A 5,914-nucleotide genomic window follows, 5' to 3' on the forward strand; every position below is an offset into this window, starting at 1 on the left:
GCTCGCGGGGCGCGGCCGCCGCCTCCCACCCCCTGTCGCCCCTCACGCCCCGCTGCCCGCTCCCCGCAGGGCCGCGGCCGGGGCCCGGCCCGGGGGCGGCGCTTCCCCGGCGGCCTGGGTGAGCGAGGCCGCGCCGGGCCCGGGCGTCCCGCCCCGCTGCCATGGCAACCGCGTCGCCTCTCGCGAGAGTTCGGCGCCGAGCGGGGCTGCCCCAAGATGGCGGCGCCGAGTCGCCGCCTGGCGGTGGCTGGGTGGCGGTGCTGAGGAGCCCGTTCCGGCACCTCGCGGGGCTGTGCGTGGAAAAGGGCGGTTTTTGGGTCGTTACCCTCTGCCCTGCACGTCAGGGGGCATAATCAGCATGAAATACTGCAATAAAGTAAATTCAGTGTTTGCACATCTCGCACATGCGTGTCAAGTCAACAGCTTATGTCTCAGTCTCGTGCTAACTGCAGTGCCTATAAAAGTCTCTGAGAAAGGAGATTTGAGCCATCATGTCTTCCTGCTTATAACGAGTGAAAACTGTTTAACATACAATAAGCACATCTAGCGTACTACTGTGGGCACCTAGAAAACCACTGCAGCTTGGGCAAATAGTGGGAAAACTCCTGAAGGAGGCTTGAAAAATGATTCTCTTTTGTAGGCTGAAAAGTAATACTGTCCGATTGCTATCCTGATACTTTCAGAACTCTTTTTTTGCTGCCCTAAATTGCCAGATGAATGATTAGATTTACTTCCCTTGTACCAGCACCAGTCTCTGTAACCTAACCACAACACGAATCAAATAAAATCAACCATGTGCTCTTACTTCAGTTACTGACTTTTATTTCTGTCATCACCCCGGTCAGAACCATGTTATGTCTTGTGATGTGTTTCAGTGAGCATCCCCCAGATAGGCAAGGAGGCAGGACAGGTCAGAGGGCAGAACTAAGAATGGAAACTGTACCATAAATCTAATCTATCCTGCCCACTGGGCAGCATCCTACCTCACAATGAAATGAAATATTCCCTCAGCAAAAGCAAGGTGCTGAGCCGACAGTGCACAGCCTAAACCTTAGTTTGGGGTTTCCAGAAACTTTTGGGTACCTCCGGTGAGAAGTTACACACTATTACATTATTTTGCGGGAAAAAGGTGTTGGCAGCAGCTTGATTTAAAATGTCTTTAAGCTTTGTTTTACAAATGATTTCTCCATCTCAGTGTTAATTTGTTCCTGAATGAATCAAGAATTCTAGGATTTCAGGATGGGTGCATTAAATCTTTGTTTGATTCTGGAGAAACCGTTCTTCACAATTAGTTAATTTGGTTTTAAAATGTCTGTGCTGTCCTTCCCTAACAGAGCTTTATTTGCATTTGCAAAATGGAGTGGTAGGTGCTATTTTGAGATCCTTGTGTTCGCTTTATGACAAAGGTTTTTGTCGTGTATTCCTTTATGTTACTTCCAGTGACACAATTGCCCCACAGTGCGCTGTGTTTGCAACTTCTTTCCCTAAAAATAATTTGTCTCTGGAGGAACGGGGGAAAATGGGTCTGACTTCTAAATGTTTCTTTCGTCTGCTTTTATGAACATGTAAAACAGCATGACCACAAGGTGGTAGCAGTCTGTAAGGAAGGGCGAGAAGATGCCGCTGAGGTTTGCTGATGCAAACCTCATGGTTTGCATCCATGGAGCCAGATGCCGGCTGTGCGCTGTGCCATGGGGTGGAGCATTTATAGTGTTCAAGCAGAGTTATTTTACATCCAGTTTCTGTTATCTTTAGTCATTTCACTTTGACCACTTCGAGCAATGGGCCATAACGCCTAAGGTGTTGCATCTATGCCGGTTTGTTGGTCACCTGGGTAATAGCATCTTTCTCGTTAGCTGTACAGCCCCATGGGCTGGTGGCATGGGGCTTGGGCAAGGATGCCAATTGCAAATTGGTTTCAAAATTGCCAGGTTAAGATAGCATCTTGGCTTGTGTGCTGCCATGCCTGAGGCCCTGGCTGGCCAGTGCAGTCGATCTACTTTCTGTCTCCCCTAACGGTATCCAGAATGGCATAGCCCCACGTTGCACATTGCCTCCTGTGTATTCCTTCTGCCAGCTCAGATCAGTTCAGAGTAATGTAACGGGTTAACTTCATACTGCTTGTCTTTGTAACAGATCAGCCATCATTCAGCCTCCGAGGCTGACATAAAGTTCGCGTTGATAGAAGGTGACAGTAAAAACCCCATCATGTGCTCTGTCTGTTTTAACAGAAATGCAGTCATATGCCCACACGTGATCAAGATTAAATATGTGCTGCTGAGTGATCTGGCAGTGTGCAGAACCATATTAATGTGCATGAAACCACAGTTTCAGGAAAAAAAAAATATTCTATTGCTCCTGTTAGAAAATAAGAGAAAGAGTAGCCTCTGGCAGATTATTGGGGTAGACAACTACAGGGATCATTTTGGCATGGGTTACAAACATCAGAAGAAATATATGAGGTTGTTCTGTAAATTATTTCACTGTGGATTCTGTGAGAGTTTAACCTTTCTTGATGCATGGGAATTAGGGGAAGGTGTGTGAGGTCTGGCAGCACCAACTATTTCCATCCCGTGTCTGCTCTACATCATACTTGAGTGAAGTTTTTGGATGTGAATAGTACTTAAAATAAAGGCATCATTCAAAGTACAACTTTATAATGTTAATTTAGCTTTGCAGTGAAGATAAGCCCCTGGGTGCCAAAATCTTGCTGCATTCCTATGTACAAATGCTAGTTGTGCTGTGAATAGCAACAGTTTCATTTAGACATGTCATGCTCAGACTGAATGCCCAGACACTGCAGCATGCAGTTTAAATCTTGTAAAGGGAAAAAAAAAAAAAAAAAAAGAAGTGTCAGTACTAGTAGGGACTTGCATTCATTGTCATTTGCTTAGTGAGAGCCATAACCCGTAGCCTAAGCTGTTATTTCCTCCATGGAGCCCAGCTTTACTCTAGTGCAAGTCTTTCCCTTCACTGCTAATGATTTAATCACCCATTCATTGCTCAGTAAGACCCTGTCCCTGGAGGCAAAGAAGTGAAAAAATGTCAGTTCGTGTTGCACAAGATGAAATCATGATTTGTATTAGGTCTGTTTCACCCAGTGCTGCAAACCTGCACACATGCTTTAAATTTCTCTTGTTTTAAGTGGCGCTATCCTTTGTGGTACAGTGCAATGTGCTTATATTAAACATGGTGCAGAGGAGTTTCAAAATAACTCATGTCCTGAATTGACCCAATTCCCTTCATACTTGTTTTTCCTTGGCCATATTATGGTTTACAAAGTGATAAAATGCTGAACTGAAGATAGCTGCCCAATTTGTTTTTTCTCATACAATTGTTGATATGCTTTTCTGGTTCTGCATGTTGAAACAACCTGACATCACCTGAAAAGAAACCTGAAATGTCATGGTACAAACTTGGCCTCGGAAAGTCAGAAAGTTTGTGAACAACAATATACGCTCATTTTTAATACAAGTTCTTGCCCAAATCATGTCACTGTGTTCTGGTACAACCAATGGGTGATTGGTGAGAACCCTGTGAAGATGATAGGGAAGAAAAATAAAGAAAGAAAATGGGCAAAGACCATGGCCTGATCTTACTGCTCTTGCACACATTCTCCATGGACAGGGAGTGTCTTATTACATGGTTGTACAGTGCTTAGCACAGCATGGCTTTGAACCCTGCTAAGGGCATTTGGATGTTTTTGAATGCCAGTCAAAATTGTGATGTTTTTAAATGATGGTTATTGTAGTCCTTTGAGAATTTGGCTTGTTCCCGCAGGTTTTATTTTTGTCTGCATTCCCCAGCTACGTATTGGTGTGACTGTCTCTGTCACTATTGTATCAGCATGGATCTGCGCTGAATTCAGGACTACTTTATTTTTGGATTCGGAGTGTGATGCTCACCTCCCATCACGTGTAAGTGCCTGTGTCTGAGTGAGGCACCATAGCTTTCCTCCCCAGTCCACAGAGTCTGGTCAATATGGCTGAGCCCTCTCATGCTGAAGCAAATGCCTGCATTTGGTTACACAGGTGTTTCCTAAACTCAGGTGGCTTTATTAGCCAGATTCCCCTTGGCAGCTGTGCTACAGATACTTGAAGTTCAGTGAGGTGAATCCCATCCTAACCTCTACCATGCTGCTGCTGTCACTTGGTGCAGAAAGCCGGTGTGTGGATGCTGCCTAACCCGGCCCCATGCAGAGCACTGGGGGCTGCGAGCCCAGCCCTACAAAGGGGCTCCTGACAGGTTCTCCCTGATCTGTGAGTCCATAACCAGGCCCACAGACTTGGCCACATCTGGGGCAGAGCATGAACTCCAGAGTATACAATAATCCCTTTTCTGCTTGGTCACTCCTTCCCTCCCACCCTGTCCCGCCCTTCTCCTTTGCTCATATCTACTGCAGTCCCCAGCGTTGTGCCCATGCCTGCACTGGCTTCTACCCACTCTGCCAGTTCATTTGCTGGTTTCACTGCCATTTTTTTTTTTCCTGGATGTTTCTAGTTTCTTTTTAACTACTGGGGTTAAAGAAGTATGAGAAATTCCTTCCTCAGCTTTTGAATTAGCTTAAGGCATAAGACGAGTGGCATTGGGTCAGCCCAAGGGTTTGCAGTTTCTGATGGCTGCCAACAGTCAATGCCAGGGAAAAATGCAGAGTAAGCGATGGTGGTGCTTCCAGCCTGCAGAGGTCTGGCTCAAGGGCTTTTTAAGTCAGAGAAATTGTCTTTGAACCGAAATAAATGAACTTTGACAAACAAGACAGCAGCACGGCAGTGGGGCTGAGGTTGGCATGTCTAATCCTTCTTCTCCCTCCCTTGCTCTTGACTGAGCACTGCTGGCTCTCTCAGGCTTCTGTGGCTATTTTACTTGGGGGTTACTTACAGGAAATGACTCCATTACTTCTGATTAATATATATATATATATATATATATATATATATATATATATATATTTTTTTTTTTTTTTTTCCAGAGCTATAACTTCATAGGAATTGGCTGTAGTCATAGAGTAAAGAAGCAGTTAATGAAAGTGCTGCAGTCTGGGGTGATAAGGCCCCTGTGGCATGCCAGCAGTCACAGGGCTGATGCATCTCTGTTGTGGTACAGGGACAGTGAGCTTGAGACTTGCACTAAAGATTGCTTCCAATTTGATACTCATTCATCCAGGGCAGGGACTCACTGGAATAACCAGGCTCTGAAAAGCTTTGTGACTTAGGAAGCCCTCTGAAAAGTGCAGTCCAGCCAGAATTCAGCTCAGAGGGTACATCCCCAAGTTGTAAAATACAAACTGATCAGAAGAAACAATGCAACACTAGAAACAGCAACCAACTTTATAAACTGGCACAGAAATAGGGGAGGTGGTGGGGAAGGCTGGTGGGGAAAGATGTTTTGAGGTGGGAAAAGTTTAGACACCCGCTTTATGAAAGGACAGGTATACAGACAGTATATGCTTACTGATGGCAAGCTCTGATCCTGCAGCACTGCATCAAGAAACCACAGCATTTAGAGAACAGCTGTCCTAAATGAGTACCATGTTAAGGAACATGAGCCTGAATTTCTTTCCACAGTATGCAGTGACAGCCTAAAACCAAACTCTTCTGAAGTGATCCCATTGGTTTGCAGTCTTCTTTCCTATCTGACTCAATCTGGGAATGTCACCAAGTGGTCCCCTGGTGGAATGGCAAAAACATTATTTTGCTATGAATTCTTGTACCTGCTGTATTTCTAATGTACTGTCCTTAACATGGGCTGTCATATGCTGCTGCTCAAGAGTATGGGAAATCTTCTGTTACACTGTTTTATTTCTTTATGCAAGCATTGTCTAGAATGTATGAAATACTCTGCATCCCTCAGGTGATCTCTGGGATAGCACATAGGTAGCATATCTGTACTTTGTAGCATCCATGTCCTGGAGCTA

The sequence above is a fragment of the Netta rufina genome (assembly GCF_964035555.1).
Source record: "Netta rufina genome assembly, chromosome: 1".
Classification (NCBI taxonomy): domain Eukaryota; kingdom Metazoa; phylum Chordata; class Aves; order Anseriformes; family Anatidae; genus Netta; species Netta rufina.